The 9,844-nt window shown below is 26.0% G+C and overlaps 1 long non-coding RNA gene across 1 annotated transcript; it reads left to right on the forward strand.

Moving 5' to 3' along the window:
* Positions 1–323: 323 nt before the first annotated feature.
* Positions 324–2,450, forward strand: LOC107016319. Its single transcript, XR_001456447.2, has 2 exons — positions 324–1,245; positions 2,186–2,450. It is a non-coding gene; the product is annotated as an uncharacterized LOC107016319 (long non-coding RNA).
* The last annotated feature ends 7,394 nt before the right edge of the window (positions 2,451–9,844 follow it).

The following is a 9,844-nucleotide window of genomic DNA, read 5'->3' on the forward strand; positions in this document are numbered from 1 at the left end:
AGAATTCCTAGATAATATACTTGCTTTGCATAAAATTACAACATTCTAAATATAAAAAATTGTCTCAAAAGATTGTATGCTTTCAGGCGGGCAATTTCATTTTAATTTAAAATTATAGTTACAAATTTGAGTAAAGTGGTTTGTAATTGAATAATCAATTTATATTTGAATTATTTATTTTATTTTATTCGATTAGGAAGCTCATTAATTAATTTCTCTAAATTTGTCTTACAAAATTTTTATCAAATTCACCGGTTAATTCCAAATGGACTAAATTTTAAATATCAATGGGCTACAATTTTAAAGGAAATTCTTTTAGTTGGGCTGTTTCTTACCTGTTTTGCCAGCCCCAACGTTACATTACAGTAACATTAGCAGCCCACACTTGCCACTATTATTTTTTACCTAGCCCAATTTCCTATACGCATACCCTACCCGACTCTTTTCCTCTTCCAAATCCCAACTCCTGCACCAGAAAATTTCAGCGCCAACATTCGACAGTTCAAGAGGCATGTACAAATCTCAAGCAGCAGCGAATTGACGGAGATACATGGAGTTTCCTTTCCAACTCATGGCAGGTCACGCCTTGTGCACACACTACTTAGACAGCTTTTCCTTTGTCGTATATCTCCAACGTCCCTTTCGATCGGTATGAATTTGAAAATGGCAGAAAGGCTCACGCGAAACCGTCCTTGATAGTGTAAGATCAAGCCACAAAGCTCCCCAAGGACGGGAGATCGATCTGAGGCTTTCATTCTCCCCTTTCTTTTTGGAAAAGGCGGAAGATTCAGAAAACAGACTGTTCAACCAAAATTGGCGATTCTTTTTTTTGAATTTTGAAAGAAGGAACTCGAAATGGGTCTGGTTTTGGACCCATATCCACCCCACCTTTCAAGAATTTGAAACCCTAATTTTACACTATATATAGTCTCTTCATTCTCTGAGATAAGAGATTTTTTTTGAGCCATAAGACACATATAAAAGGATACAACCTAAAAAAGGGACGGAGTGGCAGTGAATTAAGAAAATGTAGAGAAAGAATTTAAAGAAAAAGAACATTCTTAGAGTCAACTAGTGTTAGGGAAAAGCAAAATATACAAAAGAGATTGAGGATCTCGTTCCTTGCCTAGCTTCGGTGTTGTTTATTTTGGTTCGTTACCAACCTTTTCAAAGTCGCGTTCCTAGTGGTGTTAAGGTTTCAGCCATCCCTACTCGTCTTGTTCCCAGTTTCGCTGCCCGGAAAAGGTAACATCTCCTCCTTTGCAATATTTTCTCGTACTCTATATTTTGAATTTTTTTTTTTAGTTTCTGGAAGCCTGTTTTGCTGTTGCTTGCTATTTCGATGACATGATGCGCCATGTCTGATCTCTTTAACAATCTGGTTGCCTACTTTGACCTCTCTTTTTTCTAAGTTTACTTCCTTTGATGGATCATTAAGATGTTTACCATCGCGTTTGCTGAAATCTGATGTCATTGTTTTAAAGTTTAAATGTGAGTTTTTTTAGGTGATAAATTTGTATCGCGTGACTGGTTTAATGTCAAATCTGATATATGTATGTTAAGCTTGTTAATTATGGGATGAGGTCGGTCTAAAAATTTTAGTTTAGGCCCTTATAGAAAGTTTTGGACTCCCTATCAGTTGGAGTCTAAGGATAGTTTTTTGCCAGTAAGTTGGTGTTGTTATTTGTGTCCATTTCGTTTGATGTTTTTCTTTGATTCCGATTATTTTTTCTTTCTTACTGTTAGAACTTGCTGTGAAGTAGTGATTTAGTCATGAAGTTTGAAAGTCCTCTTCTATGGATTATTTCGACTTTCCACGATCTTCACATTTTCCGCACGAATAAATTTAGTTGGCTCAAGTTGTCAATAATTAAGTTGCTTTTATTTTTCTACCTTGATTACTGTGGTGTTGCTTTACTTATTTTATTTTCTCATGTGAACTTATCCGAGTCCATTATGGACTCTCACATCCTCTTTGCATTTCGAGGGAGACTCAAAAGTGTCCCACTTTTAAATCGACATAGAGGCATTCAAGCGAAGGAATTTGAAGTTGAAGAAATTAGGCCATAAGAGCCTAAATTTTACTTTGCCAAAAAATTGTATCTTGTTGTCTTTTGGCCTAAGCACTTGTTGTTTTTCTTTTCCGTATTTATATTTATTATTGTATTGTTTTGCTACAACTTAGGACAGGTACAAAACAAGAGTGACAAAAATCCAAGACAGGTGGGTCCAAAAACCGATCCAGGCAAACAGATAACCAGGATTTGGACCAAATCCTCTTTCCCTCTCTCTTATTTCTATTTTATTTATTTGTCGTTTGATTGTCACTAGTCTTATGGTTAAAGAATTCAAATCCCTGCAAAACACCGTAAATATTTTATCTACTTAAAATTTACTTCAAACTGATTTTATGGTAAAAGTAAATAAATTTACAAATCAATTTTTACTTATATAATAAATTGATTACTTTGTTTCAGACAACTCCTTTAGTAAAAATTAAGTTAGATATTTTAGCCAAATTAAGTTAGTTGTCGGATAACCGTATTTAGCGAATATTTTAGGTGCCTTAAATACCTTCCTAAGATACAATATGAATCCCAGAACCCTTTTATGTTTTCAAATGATCTTTATCTGTTTAAGTCTTTTGAAAACAATAGTTTTTTCTTGATTTTTTCTTTAAAAAATTAAGTGGCGACTCTAAAAAGTCAAAAACTCTTCAAAACAAATATTTTTTCTCTTTCGGATAAAACACTATATATGTATTATGCCTAAAGATAATCATATCAATAAAAATGCAACTTCATTCTTAATTCCTGACTCATTAAAAATAGAAGGAAAAATATGGAATCAATATACATATCTTTTGAGTTCTTATGGACGTCCACTCCCACAAGTCGTTCACCATTTTCATCTTATTCTTCAAATCAAATTAAAATATGATTATAATATGCATAAAAAATATAAAAACCTGAAAGGCTATTATGATCTTCTATAAAATCTTGTAATGATTATTTACCAGACTACAATATGAAATATCAAATAATATGATGGATATGAATATTAATTACCTTATAGGTCATAAAAATAAAAAAGTTGTGTGGAGTAATTAATGAAAGTAAAAACAAATTAAGTTTTACATTTAACATATTCTAAAATGTCTCTTCAATTTCTTTGCAATGCACATATAATATTATTAAATGAATTAAATATTTTTCCAATTCTTTTACTATTGCACATGAATAAAAACAATCTAAAAAAAATATAATTGTATTTCTTGACCAAAGAAAAATATCACCCTCACTTTTTCTCTTCATAAATATTTTGTGGTGATATAACTATTTATTACGAGTCAATAAGTCACTAAAGATTTTGAAAAAAACGTGTATATATAAAAATAATTTACAATATTTTTAAAAATAAATATACACTTAATATATTTTATCAAGAGGAATATGAAAAATATTAACTAACTATAAAGTTAAAAATTTATCTAATTAAGTAATTCAAATCTTAACACATCCTTATACTTTGTTAAGTTTAAAATCATCAAGTACAAATTTAGTCAAGAAATCTTGTTAATTTGTTGATAAATTCATTTTTACTATTCTATTATAATGTAACAAAATAAGCTTATCCGTGCTTAAAATTATGGGCAAAAGATATAAATTTCCTCCTAAACTTATCACGAAAAGTCAGTTTAACGCTTATACTATTGTAATGACTTATTACACACCTAAATTACTTAAAGTGAATTTATTTCAATCCTTACGCACATACGATCAGTCACATGATGAGAAAATATTTCACACTCGCGCCACGTTATCATCATGTCAATAATTACGTCAGTTTTTTTAAAAAAAATCCATGTCACCCAATTTCTTCTTCTTCTTCTTCCCTATACACCATCAAAACCACCATTAAATTACTACCATTGTTGCTATTATCATCAAATCACTTCTCCACCACCATAGATTTCACCACTCATAATCAAACTCATCACTGGAATCTTCTGACCATCATTGTCATAAAAAATCGATATCAAACATCATAAATTTAACTAATTAACCATCGAAACCATATTACTATCATTGAAATTCATCACAATCATAATCATAAATTCACCATCCACATTAAAATCATGAGTATCATTGTTATTATTGAATTAAAAGTCATATCACCACTAATCTTTCACCCAACACAAACTCACCACAAAAAATTATCACAATATAGAAATTGCATTCAAGCTCAAAGAGGAGAATTGCGAAAAGCTGCAATATTATAATAGTAAAGATTTTAGTCCGACAATTGAAAAACTAGTGCTTGATTTACTATTACTGATTTTGATTTAAATCTAGAGAAAATTTTTATAAGAGAGAAGGAGGATCTATGAATATATATTAAAAAAATGAAATTTCGTGCAAAAACCCAAAAACTTTTTACACAAAAAATGGAAAAAGTAATTATTTTTTTTAAATTTCAAATGCTCACAATGAACAAAAAGACAAAAAAAAATTGAATAATTTGTTCTTGACTTGACTTGACGAATTTGATATTGAAATAGTGTTTGTGATAAGAAAAAAATGGAGGAAGAACAAAGGTAGGGTAATGTAAAGGAGAAGGGTGGGATGGGAAAAAATTTACCATTTTTTTTTGTCAAACGCACCTCCTTTTATTTTACTCAAACGGGCCTCTTTTTATTTTTATTTAATCTTATTTCCATGTCAGCTTCGAGGGTGGTATCAAATTCACTTTTGAATAGTATAACTGTGTAATAGGTCGACTCAGCATGTAACTGACTTTGTGATACAATTTAAAGGGTGAACGTCTTTTCCCTAAAATTATGTGAACATATAGTTATTAACTAACACATTTTCATTTGGAAGTAGGTTTTACACACATATTAACACTTTTTTATTTTAAATTAATTTTGAATCTGCGGGTGAAACATAATAATTTGAATTCAACAATCAATTCTTTTGAACAATATAAATAAAAAGTTAATATTATTTTCCAAAAAATTAAACCAAACATCTAATATATATGAATAATGAAACTAATAAATCAATCAATTACAATATATTGAGATAATTCTTCATTTGACATCTCTTTATTATCCAACAACCTTTTTATTATTATTTTGGGTGTTAAGATGAAAATAAAGAAAATACTCAAGTGGCAAGATGCTTCTGTAAGAACCTTTTTCATGTCTGCTCCTCCATACATTCTAGACAATTACCACTATCACACCAGGTCATGATAACTTACAAACTTAGAGAAACAATTATAATTTTTCATAAGAAAATAATATTAAATATTCTTTAATAATGTAACAATAATAACATATTTTTAATATAATTTCACAAGTGAAATATGAAGAAAAAAAATAGAGAGACAGAAAAGATGTGTCCTGAAATCCTTAGCTTGATAAACTCTGTCAAATTCATTAAAAAAAAAATAGAGAAAAAACATATGAATAATGCATTTGTATTTAATTTAGGTACATAAGTATCTCTAGTCTATGACTGAAGTTTCACAAATACATTTAAATTTATTTAAGATTCTATTACCCTGAACTCATTTTATTCATATTTTTGTGCATCTTTTGTGCTGATATGGCACATTCAACCACCCAAGTTAGTTGTGTTTGTACACACTCGCCCGCCATTAGTGTAAATAATTTTTTTAATTAAAAATTATTTTTTTAAAAAAATAAAATTTTAAAAATATTTCTTAATTTTTTAAAAATAATATTTCGTATTTTTTTAAAAAAAGAAATTTTTAATTTTTTTAAATAAAAATATTCTTATTTATTTAATCTTGTATTTAAATTAAGTTAACATTTTTTTACCTTGTATCGAAATTTTTTTCTTACATTCATTTTTTTTCTCTTTTATTTTTCTATTGAGTTTATTTTCTTTGTCTTTCATTTTGATTTGATTTCAAATGTCTTGTATTAAAAATAAGTTACTTTGAGCGATATCAAAATAAGTGAAGAAAATCAAATAGAACACTAAAATTAAAGGACACTTTAAAATTGTATTTAAATACACACAATTTATTAAAAATAATTAAAAGTGAAAAGATGATAAATTAATTAAAAAAATTAAAGTGAAAAGAAATTAGAATAAATATTTTGCAAAGAAAGAAACAAAAATAATCATATATATATATATACATAGTTTTAATATCAATAATTATGTGTACTAACTAATTAAAAATTGACAAATTAAAAAATAACATGTATTTGTGCTCTCATCACTTGCCTTCAAGAGAGTGTGCACACTCTCTATGACATGTCAGCATTTGTAGTATATTTATTTCATTTTAAACTAGTAAATTTAACCGCGCAACGCGCTGCTTTATATATTTTTATATAAATTGTATTTATATATTTCTAATAAAACTTACGCACAAATCATACTTCCAATTCAATTATTTCTTTAAAAGATCTTTAATTTATATATTATTTATTATTTATAATCACTTAAAAAAATTTAATCTTCTATAGATACTCGTGTAGTAAACTTATAAGTGAAAGAAAAAAATAATTATTTTTCTTAATAGGAAATAGAGAAAGAAAAGAATTTCAAGAAATTTTGTATATATTTTGAGCATATATATAAAATTGTTTTTAAATATTTTTCTTTTTATAAAAATGAAGAACCACTAATACATTTACAAATATAATTATCAAAAAAAGAAGAAGAAAATAAGAACCACAAAGTATATTGGCTATATCGATTTTCTGAAGATTGAGACTAAACGAATCATAAGAAATTTGGAGAAAAACATCATTATACTATTTTTTTAAAATAAACCAACAAAAAATTATAAATAATCTTATAAAATTTTTAGAAGTATTTAACTTTACAATTTCTATATGTATTTGGAGCTTGTGTTCTTTAGGATGTTAGCTCTTCGTCCTCTCTCTTATAATTGATTTATCATATGCTCGTAATCCTTTTAATGTAGTATATGTTATTACTTATGTTTGACTGATCATTGTTCGGTGCAATAAAAAAAGTTGCAAAATATGTATGAATTATTTCAATTCACTGCAACGACATATTTGTAATAAAAAAGTTGAGTTTTGCCTCTATTGTTAAATCAATGATACATAAAAATAGCTCTCAAAATTACAATGTCAATTAAGAAGTAGAAAAATGTATATGATTTTGTAGAGTGTATACATTTCGATCCCATTCAATTTTGTTTGAGAGTTAAATTATATGAACTTTCGCCTATATTATATTTAATATGTATTTTTTTTAATCATATTGATATGAGAAACATTGAATCTTATAGTATTTTTCGTACATATTTCAAAATAGTGAATTATTCTAATTCAATTTAGCGTTGAGAATAGTTAAATTAACCATAAAAAGGTAAAATATGATAAGTAAAATGAACGGAAGCAGTAATTAGTAGATGTTATAGGTCGAATATATGAGACTCATTGATGTAGATTATAACACATGATATCAAAATTTATCAAATATTGAATAAGAAATATTTTATAAAGAGATTCCAAAGTAGTTCTCAACCAAAAGAATACATCAATTATTTAGTAATTGAAATAAAGTATGAGACTCCTCGATTTATCAAAATGTCAAGATTTAAATATTGAGTGAGAACTAATAAAGAAATTATAAAGTAGTTCTCAATCAAGACAATACATACCTTAATCTGGCCGTAAGAATGAATTCATAAAGTTTTATCAAAATAGAATATTTATTACATGAATTTCTCAAGATAAAGTATGAAAGATGCAAATTAATAATAAAATACTGTAAATCTACAAAGTAAAAACTGATATCATTTCTCTGAGTTATAATACGTAATCCTACCCTAATTTAGTATAAAATAATATTAAAAAAATATAAAGCATATATTTAAACAAATTTAATATACATATCACACAATTTTTTTTTTTGACATTTTTGTGTGTGTGTAAAATTAGACATTTTAACCTTTAGGTATAAATTAATAACTACTTCTTTATGTTCTTTTATGCCAAAATGTATAATCTAAAATGTGTCAATTATTTATTTTAAATAATAATGACTTTTGAGCTTTCTAAAGTAATATATAATTTGTAGGTTTTTAAATAAATTATATAAATGTAAAAAATTAAAAAAATGTCAAAAATTGAGAAAAATAAATAAACGTCATTCTTGACTTTAGAAGCATGCTACATCACCTCTCCTACGATAACATTATAAGAAGAAAGCTGAAAACAGAAAATCAAATAACACATTTGTAGTTTACTTTTTTGTACATATAGTTTAATAGAAAAAATAAAACTTTATATTTAAAATTCGTGATGAACTTTAAATAACAAACTACTTACAAAAAATAACAAAAATCTTAAGCACTTTAACTAATATATATAAAATTAGGAAAGCAACATTCAACTTGTTACTCATCATGTGGAGGATAAAAACATTTCTTTAGTCTCAAATTAATCTTGATTATCTTGCGCTCCTCTAACATGCTCCTTTGAACATACACCTGCAAAATAAGAAGATCGACTCCATATGTTGGAACCAATCAATACATGTAAAAAATGAAAATGGAAATTTGAAGAAAAAAAAAGAACTACTAAAACAAAAATATTTAATCATAATATCCTAAATCATTGATTTTTAATGAGAAATAAAGAAGAATTAATGAGGGAGGTGTAATTAAAAAATATAATTTTAAAGTGATTTTTAACCTAACATATAAATAAATAATAAATTTTTTAAAAAAATTGAAAAAAGATAAATGTTAACGGTGACCATTGAGATTGAAATTTGCCACATCACCTAATTTTTTATTTAGCTTTATTATATATATAAAAAATTATTTTTAAAAAATAATAAAAATAGAAGGTATATTAATAATAATAAAAACTAAAAAAATTATAATAATATAAACTTAAAAATAATAGGTAGAAAACGGACATCAGGAAAAAAATATTATAAAAATAATTTTTACGTTTGTGGCAATATGGTAGTTTTTTGGAATTCCTTAATTTAAATATGTTGTAATTCTCATTAAATAACTAATTAATAATAAAATATATATACACATAATATTATTGTGTAAGAAATAATTTAAAAAGCCCTAAAAAAATTTAAAATAGAAAAATATTTTTCTGATCATTGAGGCATGCCACATAGGCGGAATGAAGATCCTCATTTATATATATACTAGTAAATTAGCCGCGCTACGCGCAGTGTATAAAAGTTTTTATTTTTATTTAATTTTTAAATCCAAATAGATTAGCTAATAAATTTTATCATTTAGCTTTGTAATTTCAACTCAATTCATGAATTAATTTTAACAAAAATAAATACTTTACATTAGCAGTACGGCCAAATACCTATACTTTTTTTTGGTTGAATAGTTACTATTCTTTTATGTTAGTTATAATATATAATTAAGAATTTATGACTTTATTATCCATTTGAATGAGTTCTCAAAATTAAATATGGTTAACTTTGATGTTTTGTTAAAAATTTAAAGTGAGATTTATAGTCTTTTAAATTTTTTAAAAAATATCAAAAGAATTAAAATAGTAATAAATTCAAAAACAGACTTAGAAATATGAAAAATTATTTGTAATAGATAAGCTATCTATAATTTGAAGACTTAAAAAAGTACTTCAATATTTATATATTAAAATATAAAGTTTTCTCTCTCTATATATTGATTCTTTGGAAGGAAATGCGTGATACATGATTTTAATTCGGTAAAATAATTTTTAGTGATAGAAAATTAACATAAAAATAATATATTGTTAAAACGCATGATAAAATAAGTAATAAATGAACAATTATAAATGAATGATAAAAGATTT

This window comes from Solanum pennellii, chromosome 4 (assembly GCF_001406875.1).
Source record: "Solanum pennellii chromosome 4, SPENNV200".
NCBI classification, from domain to species: Eukaryota; Viridiplantae; Streptophyta; class Magnoliopsida; order Solanales; family Solanaceae; genus Solanum; species Solanum pennellii.